At 47.2% G+C, this 18,853-nt stretch overlaps 1 long non-coding RNA gene across 2 annotated transcripts in view; it reads right to left on the bottom strand.

Annotated features, from left to right (window-relative positions):
* Nucleotides 1-2,065: 2,065 nt before the first annotated feature.
* LOC106991816 (uncharacterized) overlaps nucleotides 2,066-18,853 on the bottom strand; it is a 34,828-nt gene continuing 18,040 nt past the window's right edge. Inside the window, exons 2-3 of one of the 2 annotated variants that reach the window (XR_009597688.1) lie at nucleotides 4,524-6,771; nucleotides 2,066-3,574 (exon numbers count right to left, since the gene is read on the bottom strand). This is a non-coding gene — a long non-coding RNA (uncharacterized LOC106991816). Of the gene's footprint in view, nucleotides 6,772-18,853 lie in introns of both variants that reach the window. The other variant, XR_006057252.2, reaches the window with a different exon arrangement.

The following is an 18,853-nucleotide window of genomic DNA, read 5'->3' as shown; positions in this document are numbered from 1 at the left end:
GGGATCTTCCTGACCCAGGGATCAAACCCAGGTCTCCTGCATTACAGGCGGACGCTTTACCCTCTGAGCCACCAGGGAAGCCCCAGTATGATACCAGTATTCCAACACGAAAAGAAGCAAGAGACCAGACCCTGGGTTTGTGCACTGTGGGCAGCTCAGTTGAGACCTTGCATAGACAGGGCTTCCTGTCAGAAGGAGGCCCTTCTCACAGGAAGACAGGAAGCTGAGCTGTCTCCGTCTCAGCTCTGGGTAGAAGAGTCTCTCTCCCGCACTGTGGGGTCCTGGAGTGGGACTGATTCTGGTGGCATCTACGGAGCAAGGGGAAATCTAAAGAAATTAAGTGGCCCCAAATGATAGCTCAGTTGGTAAAGAATCTGCCTGCAATGAGGGAGACCCCGATTCGATTCCTGGGTAGGGAAGATCCCCTGGAGAAGGGAAAGCCTACCCATTCCAGTATCCTGGGCTTCCCTTGTGGCTCAGCTGGTAAAGAATCCACCTGCAATGCAGGAGACCCCAGTTCGATTCCTGGATTGGGAAGATCCCCTGGAGAAGGGACAGCCTACCCACTCCAGTATTCTTGGGCTTCCCTTGAGCCTCAGCTGGGAAAGAATCTGCCTGCAATGCGGCAGACCTGGATTTGATCCTTGGGTCGGGGAAGATTCCCTGGAGAAGGGGAAGTCTACGCACTCCAGTCTTCTGGTCTGGAGAATCCCATGGATTGTACAATCAAATGGGCTCACAGAGACACAACTGAGCAACTTTCACTTCACGATGTCCTCAGTAGAGTAAGAAGTCAACAGATTTGCTCCAGAGAAAAAAACGTCATCTTACGCCTGTGAGGATGCTCCCTGAGCAAGTCTGCCTCACAGAAACCCCCAAATGGCCAAATACATGCAGAGACTGCACGAGATAAGAATCAGCAGAAACACCAGGCGGTAGATTTTACCACCCAGGAGTTTCAGATATCGCTGCTATGAGATAGATAACACAAAGTAACAGCGTATAAAGTATTTAAAGAAATGGAAATGGAATCAAACCTGAGCAGCAGACAAGAGACACTCAGAACTGACCAAATGGATCTGAAAAAATCACTCAGCGAATAGGTGAAACAGTAGGTTAGACACGGATACAGAGGGTGGGTGTGTGCACTTCAGTCATAATGCTGACTGTCGCAGAAGACCACTTGACTCAGTGCGCAGACACGCAAATGCAAGCTCATCTGGAGACTCTACTGAGGTGGTAGGATGGTAATGGAATGTTCAGAATAGGAGTGTGATGGGAGGGGCACACAGGTCTTTACTGACCTTTGGGAAATCAGTCTATGACAGCTATATATTCGAAATCATTTAAGAAAGTAACAATAGCGTCAGTCTAGGTATTTACTGTTATGAAGCCTTCTGAGGGAATGAGCTGAGAGAGTTGCTTTTTCAGAGCCTGCCGTGGGGGCCCCAGGGGTCGGGTGGGCTCTGAACCATCTAAGACATGACTGTGTCAGTGGACTAAGCCCAGAGGCCGTACTAAGTCCAAATCTGACAGTAACCCCCAGATGGCCGGGTCAGAGGCACAATGCTGATAGGCAGTTCAGACTTCCTAAGCCCCTCACCTCTTAGGGGTCATAAGTGAAAACCCTGAGAAAACCACCAAGAATTTTGTGCAGTTTCGGTAGAAGTGGGGAGCCCAGTGAATAAGGGCATTTAAGGACCCAAGGGATTGACTGGAGGAACACGAAGGATTCGTGCCCGAAGTTGGTGCTGCAGGTGGCCCGAGCTGCTGCTGGAGCAGGGCCCTGCCAACCTGGGCCTTTCTGTCCGCCCCTCCTCTGAGGACTGTCCTCTCCCGGCCCACGGCCCCTCAGAGAGGAGGGTTCAGGGCCGGCAGACAGCCCAGAGCTCACAGAGGCCCCCCTTTTGCAACATCCATATGGGAGCCCTGAATAAATTCTTCAGGAAGAAGAAAACCATCTTTCCAAGAGGTGGCAAGTTTAGAAGCATGGGTTGTCGGAGATGAGGATGAAAAGCCTTGACAAGAACTTTACCTGATTCTCAGACTCCTTGGAAGAATGACCTAAAACATATTTGTGTTATGTATTATCTTTTTAAGGTCTGATGCAGAACAAGAATTGATGATGTAATTGCATTGCTCTGTCCCCTGGCCCAGCGTTTGGCCTTTGGCGCTGCCCCCTGGCATGAGGGGTATTTCCCATTCCACCTCCCGGGAGGACGAACATCCTCACGGGGTGTCCGAGAGGCCAGAGCTCCTGGCCTGGGACAGTGAGGCACAGGTCGGGCGAGCCTGCAGGCCTTCCCACGTCCTGTGCCTCTCTGGTCACCCTGCCATCGGAGGGTAATGGGTCTCAGTCCTGAGGAGCTTAGGCCAGTCCTTCCCGCTGTGGGTTGAGTCCAGGACTGGAGGAGAGGAAATAAAATTCCATTCTTACAATCAGGTCGATACTTGTCGGGGTGTGGCTGTGGCTGAGGGCAGAATCAGTATCCCATCAGCCTGGGTCTACAACGTGAACTTCTTTTATCTTCAGAGGAGCACAAAACTGGTCACCTGAAATAACACAGTCAGACGCGATTTCTAGTGGTCTGCTTGTCTCATCGTGCGAGGCCATGGTTCGCCCTGTCCTACTTTCCAGCTGTACGTGTTGTGAAGTCGAGTGGCAGTGAACCGAGCAAGTTGCCGCTGAGTGTGAGTGATCTCTGTGCGTACAGAGTGCACACTGAGCAAGCCTTCCTGCTCAGCTGGGCTGCAGTGATGCTGCTGCTTTTCTTCTTCCTTGAATTACCACCGAGAGGAGTTTTCTCCCCAGGATTTTTTTCTTGTCCAGATTTAGGTAAGAAGGTGGTCACTGTCTGTGTCTTTCAGTGGATCCCTGAAGTGCCCCGGAGGTGGCTGAACTGAGCCGGCAGAGCCGCGGCCGTACCGTGCCATCTCTGTGTGATGAACGTTGAGCTGAGGGCCTCAGGGAAGATGCCTCCGGTGAGTTTACGGTTGATATTTACACCCATTCTCTAAAGGTTTCCCTTCTTTTTCTTCATAAGAAATTATCCAGCTGTGACCACGTGTTGAACAGCGAAACAAGGCCCAGGAGTGGGGTTTAGGGAGGAGCTGGTGGCACCCCTTCATCATTTCAGAGCCATGAACACCCACCTCCAGTCAAAGTGCAGACAGACGAGTGCTTTGAGCTGCCGACTGACCAAGCTCACGGGCCTGAGACGGGCTTTCGGCACTGCTGGACTAGACCAGGCCCATCTGACCCGACAGCTTGTACTGGTTCTGTTTGCTGTCCTCAGAAGATGGAGCACCTAGCGCAGACGTCTGCATGGAGTCTGTGCGCACACGACGTGGTTCATTAACACTGCACTACCTGGTATCATGAGCCTGTAAGCCACACGTGACTGGACGCTCTCACAAGGGAAGGTTTTCTCATAAATACAAGACCTCATGCTCCGTCATTCTCCCTCTCTTTCCTATCCAAATAACAGGTCCAAAAAAAAAAAAAAATGCTCCTGCCAGATGCTGAGTCTGGGATGTTGAGTGGGCCATCTTCCCGGCAGCTTGGTGTCAGCATCTGTAGGATGGAGATGACAAGCTTCAAGCCTGTGTATTTTACAGAAAAAACGTCTCTATGCCACAGGCAGTCCGTGTCGTACAGCACCTGGTACTTGACACGTGTTCCACACTTAGTTGGTACTGACGTCCAAGTCCACGGGAGGGTGGTCCTGGGGACGCAGTCAGAACCACAAGGACCACAAAGTTGATGTTCTGAGTCCCCAGGCCAAACACAGCTGGGGCTCCTCAGTCAACCTCATTCCTTTCACCCCGCTGCGGCCAGCTTGGACCCGGCCTTGCCACCATTGTCCTGGTCCCTGGGATCCCAGGACCCCTGCCCAACAAGGCTGGAGGGTTGGAGGAGAGACCCCTTGTCTCTGTGCACCCTGATGCTTGTCCCCTACTTGTGATCTTCACACATGGACACTGGCCTGAGAGTCAACACCGGCCCACAGATCGATTCTCATCTGAGGTGCAGCCACCCCGAGCCGTGGAGCCCCCCGCGGTAAGCCCCTTACCGCACTTCCTGGCCTTGGGCCTGTGGAAGAGCAGACGAGCCCCAGGGCGTCTGGGTCTCCAGTGACTCAGAGGGAAGGAAGCCCCAAGCCTGGCCCTCTGACCCGCTCCCCAGTACCGAGGGGGACGGGCTGGGCTGGGCGTTTGCTTCCCTCTGGTGGCAGGTGCTGGAGGGAGCAGGAACCAGGTGGCCTCCCTGGAGGGGCTCCGTGACTCTCCCCTGCCCCCCGGGTTCCTCCCAGCCCAGTCTGTCATGAACACCCTGTGCTGGGTGTCACCACAGCTCTTCACCCAGCCGGTTCCCTCCGCTCCTTCAGTCCCAGGGTGCAGCACAGCAGACGCCCCTGCCCAAGCGGGTCCCACTGAGCTCACCTCCTCCCCCGCCCCTGCTCCCCGCAGCAGGGGTGTGAGCCAGCCCTCCCCGAGCGCACGCGTCCGCATCCGGTCCTGACCTGCCCTCCTCCGTCAGCCCTGGCGATCAGTCAGCCTGGACAGTCATCAGCTTGAAGAGCTGAATCTGAACATAGAGACGAAACTCCAGCTGGGACGTGATCACCTACTTTGCCCTCGTGGCCCCCTCTCTGGCGCTGTGTGACGCTTTGTGCTAAAGCAGGGGTCCCCAACCTCCGGGGTCCAATGCCTGATGATCGGAGGTGGAGCTGATGTAGTAATAAACTGCACAATAAGTATAATACATGTGACTCATCCGGAAACCATCCCCCGGCTACGCATGGAGAAGTTGTCTTCCACGAAAGCAGTCCCTGGTGCCAGCAAGGCTGGGGACCGCTGTGTTAATAAAGGACAGCGCCTTCCAGCAATGCCCGCTGAGCGCTGACCCCCTGAATCCTCGGGACGGAGCCCAGGGCAGCCCTTCTGGCCGCGTTCTCTGTCGTGCGGTGCACCAGGCGCCCCCAGGCTGAGGCTGCGGCGGGATGACACGCACAGCATGGTGCCCCCAGGGCATCTGGCACCAAGCGCAGCTGTCTCATGCTGCTTCCTGCAAGATGCAGGATGTCTACGTGGAGCAAAGGCCGAAGAGAGGAGGAAGCGTGTCTCCAGGAGGAAGCGTGTCTGCTCAGAAAGGGGGTGGCTGAAGGCTCTGAGAGCGGAATTCTGAAGTGTGGTGGCCACCACGGGAAACTGCCTTCTCGCTCCGTGGGCCCTGGACCGCAGCTGGCCTCAGCCGCAGGCAGAAGGCAGAAAAACCGCAGCATCACTCCGGCACATCCTGTGCACCGGGCCTGACCCCGCTCGGGGTCTGCTTGGTGAGGCCGCATAAGGGTGTCTGCTTTGAGCTTAGGGGCATTTAGTCTGTCTTGAAGGGGCTTTGGGATGCTCGTTTCTCTGAGTGAATGCGGGGGGTGGGTTCCAGCTGACAGTCCTGTGTGATGTCTGTGCTGTGGGCTGCACATTTGTGCATCTGAGGTCCTTGCCATTACATGAGTTTTGCTCCCAAGGCCGCCTCAGAGAAAGGAAAGTGACAGGCACTATGGGCCCAGGGGCTGGCAGTCCTCTGAGGACAATAACCAATAAGCTGGGCAGTAACCAGCCAGGCACTCAGCCCGCGGAGGGGGCCACTGGCTCTGGGGCAGTCTCCAAGGAGGCCAGGGGTCCACAGCATGGGGTCAGGACCCCCACTGCATCCTAGCCAGCAGGAGGTTGAACCCGCCACCAGCACAGCCCCCTCTGCAGGGGAACCAGACCCTCGGTAGCACCCAGCCATCTGCGGCTGGGAGGGGGAGGGTCTATGTAGCCCGTGCTTGGAGGCCTTGGCCCTGCTCACTTGGGGTGTTGGGGGCTGCTCCCCAGGGTGGCCTCTTGCTTGCCCAGCAGCTCCAGACCCACGCCGGCCTGAGGCATGCCTTCTCCACCAGGCCTGAACCCCCCGCCAGCTGTGCTCTGGCGGGCTGTGTCCCTCGGCCCGGGGGCGCCTGGAGAGTTGCTGAGGTCTCCCATGCACTCTTTCATCGCTCCTCTGATATATTCCTCATGTTAAACTCCTATTTAACCTGCTACGTGCCTTCTGACTCCTCAGTTCAGTTCAGTTCAGTCGCTCAGTCGCGTCCAACTCTTTGCAACTCTATGGACTGTAGCACGCCAGACCCCCTGTCCTTCACCAACTCCCGGAGTTTCCTCAAACTCATGTCCATCGAGTCAGTGATGCCATCCAACCATCTCATCCTCTGTCACCTCCTTTTCCTGCCTTCAATCTTTCCCAGCATCAGGATCTTTTCTAATGAGTCAGCTCTTCACATCAGGTGGCCAAAGTATTGGAGTTTCGGCGTCAGCATCAGTCCTTTCAACGAATATTCAAGCCTGATCTCCTTTAGGATGGACTGGTTGGATCTCCTTGCAGTCCAAGGGGCTCTCAAGTCTTCTCCCGCACCACAGCTCAGAAGCCTCGACTCTTCAGCGCTCAGCCTTCTCTATGGTCCAGCTCTCCTGGTAGCACCGGGACAGCTCCATTTCATGGTGCACGTAAAGGCTTCACATGGTCAGGGGCTTCCATGAATTAGGGTGACTGATCTCCAGTGAAGCCGAACCTCCCCACGTCTTCAGAAGCTGTTCCAGAGGCCCCTGGATGCGCGTCCTGTGACGCTGTCTGCTGCTTTCGTGGGGCTCATTCTCCGCTATGGAGAGTTTTCGTCACAGATGCGTGTACGGAGCCGTGTTTTCTTCTACCCTTGCTGTTTCTCCTTTCTGGAAGTAATGAGAATTTATGAAGAAAATATTGCTTACATTTAATATTTTAACTTCATTCTTGAGGACTTATCTGAAGAAAATTGTTTAAAAATCACCAAGTTACACTTTTTTTAATGAAGAAAATTCTAAGTATTATTTGATGAAGCAAGTTTCACTGTATTACACTGATATAACGGCATAAACTGAGAGGAAAAATACATGGTGCTACTCATGGCCTAGAAATCTGCTCACTGTGAGTTGGAATCGGGTGAAGCAGGATTATGCAATCATTAAGAATGGGCTTCATGTTGTTGTAGGAACCAACACAATATTGTAAAGCAATTATCCTTCAGTGAAAAAGAAATACAATAAAAAAAAAGATGAAGAAGAATGGGCTTCCCTGGTGTCTCAGACAGTAAAGAACCCGCCTACAATGCAGGAGACCCAGGTTCAATCCCTGGGTCAGGAAGATCCCCTGGAGTAAAGGAACGGCACCGCACTCAAGTATTCTTGCCTGGAAAATTCCATGGACAGAGACGCCTCACGGGCTACAGTCCATGGGATTACAGAGAGTCAGACGCAACTGAGTGACTAACATTTTCACCTTTTTTTTTTTTTCCCCCATAAGAAGGGGCAGCTCCTAGGGCTGACAAGCCAGCCTGTCACATCCTCTTTCGGCAGGAGTCGTGAGACTCTGGGCAAGACACAGTACCCTGTGACCCACAGCGAGAGAGCCGTGCTAGGGCTAACCCTTCTTCTGTGGTGGGCCCCCTCCCCTCCCCCAAGGCCCCCCGCGGGTGCCTCCACCGGCAGAGGGCAGCTCTACAGGAGCAGAACCCTAGCTTATGCTTCCTGAACAGGAAAGAAAAAAAAAAAGAGAAGTCACTGCGTTTAGAGGAAGCCAAGGCGAGCCTGCTGTTTCCTGGACAGGGATGCTAGCACCTCCTGCGGCCGCCCACTGCAGACGCGGCCCTGGGAAGCCCCTGGGTGAAGAGAAGGGACTCGAGCGCGGGGAGCGCTCGGCAGGCTCAGTGCCTGGGGCCTCGCCCTTCCCAACAGCAGAGTGAAAAGCAGGCGTGAAGCACGGAGTCAGAATGAAAAAGGCACGAAAAGCTAGTTTTGTTGACGTGGTCCTGTTCCTTGGGCTTGCTGCCTACAGATGCGTGTGCACGTGCGTGTAAGCGTATTCGTGTACGAGGACTGGGCAACAAGAGCTGCCCGTCTGTTTTCAGAAAACCAGGCAAGAGAGCTGTTCCTACCACCGCCGCCTCTGCCAGTCTCCTCTGCCCGAGGTGCGCGCGGGCGTCGCTGTCCTCGCTGCAGGCCACCGGGAGGACACGTCGTCTCCCCTCGTCCCCCGTGGTGCACAGCTCGGCACCTCCCGGGGGCACCCTGTGAGCGCCAGCTCCGAGCTGCCCCCGCCCCCGCCCCGAGGCATCATTCATCCGCGGACGGGATGGCTTTGTTTCTTCTTTTCCAACTCTTGTCCGCTTTTGCCTTCTTGTGTTTTTAGGGGAACTTCCTATACCACAGCTGGACATCCTTATCTCATTACTAATTTTGATGTGAATGCTTTTACGGATTCACCATTAGTATGAGGAATCATTGATGAATTTCTCCATTATTTGTATGTATGTATTAAGGTAAGCATGTTTTAAACTTCAATCTGTTGACTCAGTAAATTTTAGGGATTGCTTTCCTGATTGTAAACTAACCAGGCTTTCTTGGGAAACCTACTTGGGCCATCGTGTATTAGCTTTTTTGTATCTCCATGAATTATGTTTGCTAATAGTGGATTTTGCATTTATGTTGATGAGTTAAGATTAGCCTGTAATTTTCTTTCCTCGTTCCTTGTCAGATTTTAACATGAAACTTAACCTCAAAAAATGAGTTGGGAGTGCAGCCTCTTTCTCTGTATCCTGGATTAACTTGATTGAGAGTGAAATTGTTTGTTCCTTGAATGTCTGGTAGAGCTGTCCTGTAGAGCCATCTGGATGGGAAGTTCTGACCTGACTGTATGCCTCTGAATTAGGTGAGGAAGGCACAGCCTTTCACCCAGTCTCTCCTGCTGAGTGCAGCTGTAAAGCCTGGAGAGATGCTTGAAGTGAAGTCAAGTCACTCAGTTGTGTCCAACTGTTTGGGACTCCGTGGACTGTAGCCCACCAGGCTTCTCCAACCATGGGATTCTCCAGGCAAGAATACTGGAGTGGGTTGCCATTTCCTTCTCCAGGGGATCTTCCTGACCCAGGAATTGAACCCAGGTCTCCCACATTGCAGGCAGACGCTTTAACCACTGAGCCACCAGGGAGAGATGCTTAAAGAAACTATTGCAGGAGTGTAGCAAGTGAAGTTGCAGACGGACTGGGGACGGCCAGCGCTCGAAGTCCTACCAGCCTGGCAATGGGTTTACCATTGTTTCCCTTCAGAATCCCCCTGAACTCACCGCAGCCCCAGACCCTGAAGTAGGCGTACGTTGAAGACAGAACATCTCCAGGAAAAGCCCTCTGGTTCTGGTTTGAATGGCAAGAATGAGAACTGCTCCTTTTCAGGGAAAGTGTGAAATATTCTGTTCTTTCTCTTTGGCAATCCAGCTTGCAAGCAGTCCTGCCTTGGCAATTAATGACGCCTGTGATATCCCAAAGCCTTCCTCTCCAGTCAGTGACACCACAGCCCCGAGACGCTGGGATCAGATCCTGACTCTTTCCATTGGTCTCCTCCCATCTCTTGACTCCAGCCAGGGGCGCACTTAGTGGGGCACGTGTCAGAGTCTGTGAGAATTAAAGTCCCAGCTTCCTGTCTGCAACTGGAAATAAGGTCCCAGAGTACCACAGAGTCCTGGGGAGACCATGGAGAGGCAGAGAGAGGAGCACGGGAAATTCATACCCTCAGGCTGCCTGTGAACTCCTGGGCTCACCTGCAAGCTACCACCCTGTAGCTCTGACTCCCGACCGCTGACCCAGGGCTGAGAGTCGAGCACGGCTCGGGTTCCAGACTGGACACTAGGTGGCGCCCACGCGCTGGGTCGGAACAGCCCGGCCGAGATTTTAAGACCCGCACGCCTGGAACCACAACCCACTGGGACTACGGGGCTGAACCTAACCAGGTTTAAAGGGAAAGTGAAAGTCGCTCAGTCGTGTCTGACTCTTTGCAACCCCATGGACTACACAGTCCACCGACTTCTCCAGGCGAGAGTACCGGAGTGGGTAGCCTTTCTCTTCTCCAAGTGATCTTCCCAATCCAGGGATCAAACCCAGGTCTCCCTCATTGCAGGTTGTTACCTGCTTAAAAAAAACCCAAAAAACTAACAGAATTCTCCATGGGATTTCAGTAAGACCCAGGGTTTCCTGACGTAATATGAAACATAGCTAGAACACAGTTCAAAACTAACTGCTTGGCGTTCAAAGAACCAGGAAGATCTCAAATTGCATGGAAAAGAAAATCAAGAGATGCTAACACCAAGAGGACACAGATGTGAGGATGAGCTGACACAGAGACTTCACTTGGGGAAGATCCCACACGCTGCAGGCTAAACCCATGTGCCGCAACTCCTGAGCCTCTGCGCTGGAGCCCGGAAGCCACAGCTGCTGAAGCCCCCCAGCCCAGAGCCTGTGCTCCGCAGCAAGAGAAGCTGCCACAGTGAGAAGCCTGCAGACTGCGAAGAAGAGCAGGCCCCGCGCGACACAGCTCGAGAAAGGCCGTGCAAAGCAAGAGACCCAGAACAGCCAAAAATAGATAAAGACAGTCATAATTCATGGGCCAAAGAGGAAGACTTGAGGGAAATTAGAAAGTATTTTGAACTAAATGAAAATGAAAATACAACATGAAGACCTGTGAGATCCGGCTAGAGAAGTGCCTAGAGAGAAATTCATAGCACTCAGTGCTTATATTAGAAAAGAAGGTCTTGAATCAATCTAAGCGTCCTCCTTAAGAAGCAATAGTGAAAAGAGCTACACACACCCAGCAGAAACAAAAGAAGGAAATAATAGAGATAGAAGTGACATAAAAAAACAAACACAGTGGAGAAAATCAACTAAACTCAAAGCTGGTTCTCTACAGCAATAGTGAGGTTGATAAACCTCTAGAAAGACTGAGAAAGCAACACAGGAAAAGACACAGATTATTGATATAATTATTAGAGACAGGCTATCACTACAAACCTGCAAACAATAAAAAACCTAAGATGCCAATAATACTACAAACATCTTTACACACATAAACTTTAGATGAAATGGGCCAGTTCCTTGAAAACTACAAACCACTAAAATGTGCCCAAGTTGCAATAGACAGAATTAATAGTCCTATGATTATTGAAGAAACTGAATTTACAACCTTTCAAAAAAGACGTCTCTAAGTCCATATAGTTTTACTGGTGAACTCTACCAACTATTTAAATGAGGAAAAAATCAATTCTACACAATCTGATCCAGAAAATAAAAGACAGAATATTTCCCAACTCCTTTTACAAAGCTAACGTTACCATAACAGCAATTAAGTAAATAAATAATAATTCTATCTCATGATACCTGTGGCATATCACTATACCCCTGTGTGTTTTTAACATAAAAGCAAAAATTCTCAGCAAAAAGTTTGCAAATCAGACCCAGTGACTTATCAGTTCAGTCTCTCAGTCATGTCCAACTCTTTGCCACCTCATGGACTGTAGCACACCAGGCTTCCCTGTCCATCACCAACTTCCAGAGCTTACTCAAACTCATGTCCATCGAGTCAGTGATGCCATCCAACCATCTCATCCTCTGTCGTCCCCTTCTCCTCCTGCCTTCAATCTTTTCCAGCATCAGGATCTTTTCAAATGAGTCAGCTCTTCGCATCAGGAAGCCAAAGTACTGGAGTTTCAGCTTCAGCATCAGTCCTTCCAAAGAACACTCAGTGCTGATTTCCTTTAGGATGGACTGGTTGGATCTCCTTGCAGTCCAAGGGACTCTCGAGAGTCTTCTCCAACACCACAGTTCAAAAGTATCAATTCTTCACTGCTCAGCTTTTTTATAGTCCAACTCTCACATCCATACATGACTACTGGAAAAATCATAGCTTTGACTAGACCGACATTTGTTAGCAAAGTAATGTCTCTGCTTTTTAATATGCTGTCTAGGTTGGTCATAACTTTCCTTCCAAGGAGCAAGTGTCTTTTAATTTTGTAGCTGCAGTCACCATCTGCAGAGATTTTGGAGCCCAAGAAAATAGTCTGTCACTGTTTCCACTGTTTCCCCATCCATTTGCCATAAAGTGATGGGACCGGATGCCATGATCTTAGTTTTCTGAATATTGAGCTTTAAGCCAACTTTTTCACTCTCCTCTTTCGCCTTCATTAGGAGACTTAGTTCTTCGCTTTCTGCCATGGGGTGCCATAATCTGCATGTCTGCGGGCATGCTTAGTCGCTTCAGTCGTGTCTGACTCTCTGTGACCCTATGGACCATGGCCTGCCAGGCTCCTCTGCCCATGACATTCTCCAGGCAAGAATAATGGAGTGGCCATATCCTTCTCCTGGCATATCTGAGGTTATTGCTGTTTCTCCCAGCAATCCTGATTCCAGCTTGTTTCATCCAGACCAGTGTTTTTCATGATGTATTCTGCATGTAAGTTAAATAAGCAGGGTGACAATATACAGCCTTGACGTACTCCTTTTCCTATTTGGAACCAGTCTGTTGTTTCATGTCCAATTCTAACTGTTGCTTCTTGACCTGCATACAGATTTCTTAAGGGGCAGGTCAGGTGGTCTGGTATTCCCATCTCTTAAAGAATTTTCCACAGTTGTTGTGATCCACAGTCAAAGGCTTTGACATAGTCAATAAAGCAGAAGTTCATGTTTTTCTGGAACTCTTGCTTTTTCGATGACCCAATGGATGTTAGCAATTTGATCTCTAGTTCCTTTACCTTTTCTAAATCCAGCTTGAACATCTGGAAGTTCACAGTTCAAATACTGTTGAAGTCTGGCATGGAGAATTTTGAACATTACTTTGCTAGAGTGTGAGATGAGTGCAATTGTGCAGTAGTCTGAACATTTTTTGGCACTGCCTTTCTTTGGGATTGGAATGAAAACTGGCCTTTTCCAGTCCTGTGGCCGCTGCTGAGTTTTCCAGATTTGCTGGCATTGAGTGCAGCACTTTCGCAGCATCATCTCTTAAGATCTGAAACAGCTCCACTGGAATTCCATCACCTTCACTAGCTTTGTTGGTAGTGATGCTTCCTAAGGCTCACTTGACTTTGAATTCCAGGATGTCTGGCTCTAGGTGACCATCATGGTTATCTGGGTCATGAAGATCTTTTTTGTATAGTTCTGTGTATTCTTGCCACTTCTTAATATCCTCTGCTTCTGTTAGGTCCATACCATTTCTGTCCTTTATTGTGCTCATCTTTGCATGAAATGTTCCCTTGGTATCTCTAATTTTCTTGAGGAGATTTCTAGTCTTTCCCATTCTATTGTTTTCCTCTATTTCTTTGCACTGATCACTGAGGAAGGCTTTCTTATCTCTCCTTGCTATTCTTTGGAACTCTTCATTTAAATGGGTATATCTTTCCTTTTCTCCTTTGTCTTTTGCATCTCTTCTTTTCTCAGCTATTTGTAAGGCCTCCTCAGACAACCATTTCACCTTTTTGCATTTCTTTTTCTTGGGAATGGTCTTGATCCCTGCCTCCTGTACAATGTCACGAACCTCCATCCATAGTTCTTCAGGCACTCTGTTTATCAGATCTAATCCCATGAATCTATTTGTCACTTCCATTGTATAATCATGAGGGATTTGATTTAGGTCATACCTGAATGGTCTAGTGGTTTTCCCTACTTTCTTCAGTGAAGTCTGAATTTGGCAATAAGGAGTTCATAATCTGAACCACAGTCAGCTCCCGGTTTTGTTTTTGCTAACTGTATAGAGCTTCTCCATCTTTGGCTGCAGAGAATATAATCAATCTGATTTCAGTATTGACTGTCTGGTGATGTCCATGTGTAGAGTCTTCTCTTGTGTTGGAAGAGGGTGTTTGCTATGACCAGTGCATTCTCTTTGCAAAGCTCTGTTAGCCTTTGACCTGCTTCATTTTGTACTCCAAGGCCAAATTTATAAATGGCATGACAATGTGGGTATACATCTCAGGCATGCAAGGCAGTTTAGTAATTAAAAATCAGTGTAATCCATTATACATTAATGCAGACAAAGTAAATAATCATGTTAATTATACAATAGAAGCCTTCATGACAAACAAAAACAAAACTTTCTCAGCAAATTTGGATAGAAAGAAACGTCCCTAAGCTGATACAGAGCATTCAGGATACCTGGGTTCGATCCCTGGTTTGGGAAGATCCCCTGGAGAAGGGAAAGGCTACCCACTCCAGTACTCTGGCCTGGAGAATTCCATGGACTGTATATGTATAGTCTATGGGGTTGCAAAGAGTCATGACTGGGTGACTTTCACTTTCACAAAAACCTATAGCTAATGTTAAAACTTTTTCTGATAAAGACTAGGGCAAGGATGTCCACCCATCACTCCTATTCCACATCACACTGGAAGACCTCGTCAGGCAACAAGGAAGGGACATGGAAGTTACACACACAGCAAAGGAAAATCTAAAACTGTCCCTGTTTGCAGATTATATGATTGCTTGCATAAAAAATTTTGAAGAATATACAAAAAAAACCTTCTAGAACAAATTAGAGAGTTTAGTGAGGTCACAAGATACAACAGCAAGCTGTATTTCTATATACTAGCAATGTACAGTTGGAAACTGAAACTAAAATATTTATGATAGAAAAATGAAATAATCTAACAAAACACATACACTGTCTCTATGCTGAAAACTACACACCAATAACAAAAAATTAGAGTAGATCCTTAAATATAGAAACACACCGTAACTGTGGATTGGAAGAATCAATAGTAAGTCAATTCTCCCCAGCCACCCCCCACCTTACACATTCCCTTATACATCCATTTAATACAGTTCCAGTCAAAATCCTAGAGGATTTTTGGTAAATACAGAGAAGCTGATGCTCAAATGTATGCTGATAGAAAAAGGCAAAAAAGCTGGGATAGTTATAACAGTTTTGAGAAAGCATACATTTGGATTCACACTGCCCAGCTTGAAGACTGACCCTAAAGCTGCAGTAATGAACACAAGATCAACTAAAGAAGAGAGAGGGATAGACCCACACAAGTACAGCCAACTGATCTTCTTTAGCATTTTAAAAATTAATAGTAGGTTATAAAAATGAAAACTAAAGGAGAAATAGAGGACTTAAAAATTAAAAAGTGTTAAAAAAAAAAAAAGAAGAAAAAGAAAAGAAGAAAACACAAACATCAAAAAAAAAAAGTGATCGTAAAAATGGTAAAGATATATCTAGGACTTTCTCTGGTGGTATTGTGGGCAGTGTGGGGTCAGTTCATTTTTGGATAGTTCCTTGGTCCGGCTTATATTTCTCAAGATCTATAGGCCCCTTCCTATGTAGTGGGTACTAATGACAGGATTTTAATCTACTGCACCTGTCACTTCCAAGGTGGTTCCCTCACAAAGATGCCACAAAAAAAGAAAACTACAGGCCAATATCACTGATGAACATAGATGCAAAAATCCTTAACAAAATTCTAGCAATCAGAATCCAACAACACATTTAAAAGATCATACACCATGACCAAGTGGGCTTTATCCCAGGGATGCAAGGATTCTTCAATATCCGCAAATCAATCAATGCAATTCACCGCATTAACAAATTGAAAAATAAAAGCCATATGATTATCTCAATAGATGCAGAGAAGGCCTTTGACAAAATTCAACATCCATTTATGATAAAAAAAAAAAACTCTCCAGAAAGGAGGAATAGAAGGAACATACCTCAACACAATAAAAGCTATATATGACAAACCCACAGCAAACATTATCCTCAATGGTGAAAAATTGAAAGCATTTCCCCTAAAGTCAGGAACAAGACAAGGGTGCCCACTCTCACCACCACTATTCAACATAGTTCTGGAAGTTTTGGCCACAGCAATCAGAGCAGAAAAAGAAATAAAAGGAATCCAAATTGGAAAAGAAGAAGTAAAACTCTCACTGCTTGCAGATGACATGATCCTCTACATAGAAAACCCTAAAGACTCCACCAGAAAATTACTAGAGCTAATCAATGCCTATAGCAAAGTTGCAGGATATGAAGTCAACACACAGAAATCCCTTGCATTTCTATACACTAATAATGAGAAAGCAGAAAAATTAAGGAAAAAATTCCATTCACCATTGCAACGAAAAGAATAAAATACTTAGGAATATATCTACCTAAAGAAACTAAAGACCTATATATAGAAAACTATAAAACACTGGTGACAGAAATCAAAGAGGACACTAATAGCTGGAGAAATATACCATGTTCATGGACTGGAAGAATCAATATAGTGAAAATGAGTATACTACCCAAAGCAATCTACAGGTTCAATGCAATCCTTATCAAGCTACCAGCGGTATTTTTCACAGACCTAGAACAAATAATTTCACAATTTGTATGGAAATACAAAAAACCTCGCATAGCCAAAGCAATCTTGAGAAAGAAGAATGGAACTGGAGGAATCAACCTGCCTGACTTCAGGCTCTACTATAAAGCCACAGTCATCAAGATAGTATGGTACTGGCACAAAGACAGAAATATAGATCAATGGAACAAAATAGAAAGCCCAGAGATAAATCCACACACCTATGGACACCTTATCTTCGACAAAGGAGGCACGAATATACAATGGATTAAAGACAGTCTCTTTAACAAGTGGTGCTGGGAAAACTGGTCAACCACTTCTAAAAGAATGAAACTAGAACACTTCCTAACACCATACACAAAAATAAACTCAAAATGGATTAAAGATCTAAACATAAGGCCAGAAACTATAAAACTCCTAGAGGAGAACGTAGGCATAACACTCTCCAACATAAATCACAGCAGGATCCTCTATGACCCACCTCCCAGAATATTGGAAATAAAAGCAAAAATAAACAAATGGGACCTAATTAAACTTAAAAGCGTCTGCACAACAAAGGAAACTATAAGCAAGGTGAAAAGACAGCCTTTGGAATGGGAGAAAATAATAGCAAATGAAGCAACTAACAAACAACTAATCTCAAAAATATACAAGCAACTTATGCAGCTCAATTCCAGAAAAACAAACAACCCAATCAAAAAATGGGCCAAAGAACTAAATAGACATTTCTCCAAAGAAGACATACGGATAGCTAACAAACACATGAAAAGATGCTCAACATCACTCATTATCAGAGAAATGCAAATCAAGACCACAACGAGGTACCATTTCACACCAGTCAGAATGCCTCGATCCAAAAGTCTACAAGCAATAAATGCTGGAGAGGATGTGGAGAAAAGGGAACCCTCTTACACTGTTGGTGGGAATGCAAACTAGTACAGCCACTATGGAGAACAGCATGGAGATTCCTTAAAAAACTGGAAATAGAACTGCCTTATGATCCAGCAATCCCACTGCTGGGCATACACACCGAGGAAACCAGAATTGAAAGAGACACATGTACCCCAATGTTCATCACAGCACTGTTTATAATAGCCAGGACATGGAAGCAACCTAGCTGTCCATCAGCAGATGAATGGATAAGAAAGCTGTGGTACATATACACAATGGAGTATTACTCAGCCATCAGAAAGAATACATTTGAATCAGTTCTAATGAGGGGGATGAAACTGGAGCCTATTATACAGAGTGAATTAAGCCAGAAAGAAAAACACCAATACAGTATACTAACGCATAAATATGGAATTTAGAAAGATGATAATGATAACCCTGTATGCGAGACAGCAAAAGAGACACAGATGTACAGAACAGACTTTTTGACTCTGTGGGAGAGGGAGAGGGTGGGATGATTTGGGAGAATGGCATTGAAACATGTATAATATCATATAAGAAATGAATTGCCAGTCTAGGTTCGATGCAGGATACAGGATGCTTGGGGCTGGAGCACCACAATAATCCAGAGGGATCGTATGGGGAGGGAGGTGGGAGGGGGGTTCAGGAGTACGAACTTATGTACACCCGTGGTGGATTTATGTTTATGTATGGCAAAACAACACCATATTGTAAAGTAAAAAAAGAAAAAAGAAAAAAAAGTCTGAAAAAAATTAATAGACCATTTAAAAGAGCAGTTTAGATTTATAGACTAATTGAAAGATAGGGCAGAATTTCTGCATGCCCATGGATATAGTTTCCCCTTTATTCAGTTCAGTTCAGTCCTTCAATTGTGTCTGACTCTATGTGACCCCATGAATTGTATCATCCCAGACCTCCCTGTCCATCACCAACTCTCAGAGTTTACTCAAACTCATCTCCATCGAGTTGGTGATGCCATCCAGCCATCTCGTCCTCTGTCATCCCCTTCTCCTCCTGCCCCCAATCCCTCCCAGCATCAAGGTCTTTTCCAGTGAGTCAGCTCATTGCATCAGGTGGCCAAAGTGTTGAAGTTTCAGCTTCAGCATCAGTCCTACCAATGAACACCCAGGACCGATCTCCTTTAGGATGGACTGGTTTGATCTCCTTGCAATCCAAGGGACTCTCAAGAGTCTTCTCCAACACCACAGTTCAAAAGCCTCAATTCTTCGGCGCTCAGCTTTCTTCACAGTCCAACTCTCACATCCATACAGGACCACTGGAAAAAACATAGCCTTGACTAGACAGACTTTGTTGGCAAAGTAATGTCTCTGCTTTTGAATATGCTATCTAAGTTGGTCATAACTTTTCTTCCAAGGAGTAAGCATCTTTTAATTTCGTGGCTGCAGTCACCATCTGCAGTGATTTTGGAGCCCCCCAAAATAAAGTCTGACACTGTTTCCACTGTTTCCCATCTATTTGCCATGAAGTGATGGGACCGGATGCCATGATCTTCATTTTCTGAATGTTGAGCTTTAAGCCAACTTTTTGACTCTCCTCTTTCACTTTCATCAAGAGGCTCTTTAGTTCTTCTTCACTTTCTGCCATAAGGGTGGTGTCCTCTGCATATCGGAGGTTATTGATATTTCTCCCAGCAATCTTGATTCCAGCTTATGCTTCCTCCAGCCCAGCATTTCTCATGATGTACTCTGTAGAGAAGTT

Source organism: Ovis aries, chromosome 20, assembly GCF_016772045.2.
Source record: "Ovis aries strain OAR_USU_Benz2616 breed Rambouillet chromosome 20, ARS-UI_Ramb_v3.0, whole genome shotgun sequence".
Lineage (NCBI taxonomy): Eukaryota > Metazoa > Chordata > Mammalia > Artiodactyla > Bovidae > Ovis > Ovis aries.
This window is presented reverse-complemented; position numbering and strand designations above follow the sequence as displayed.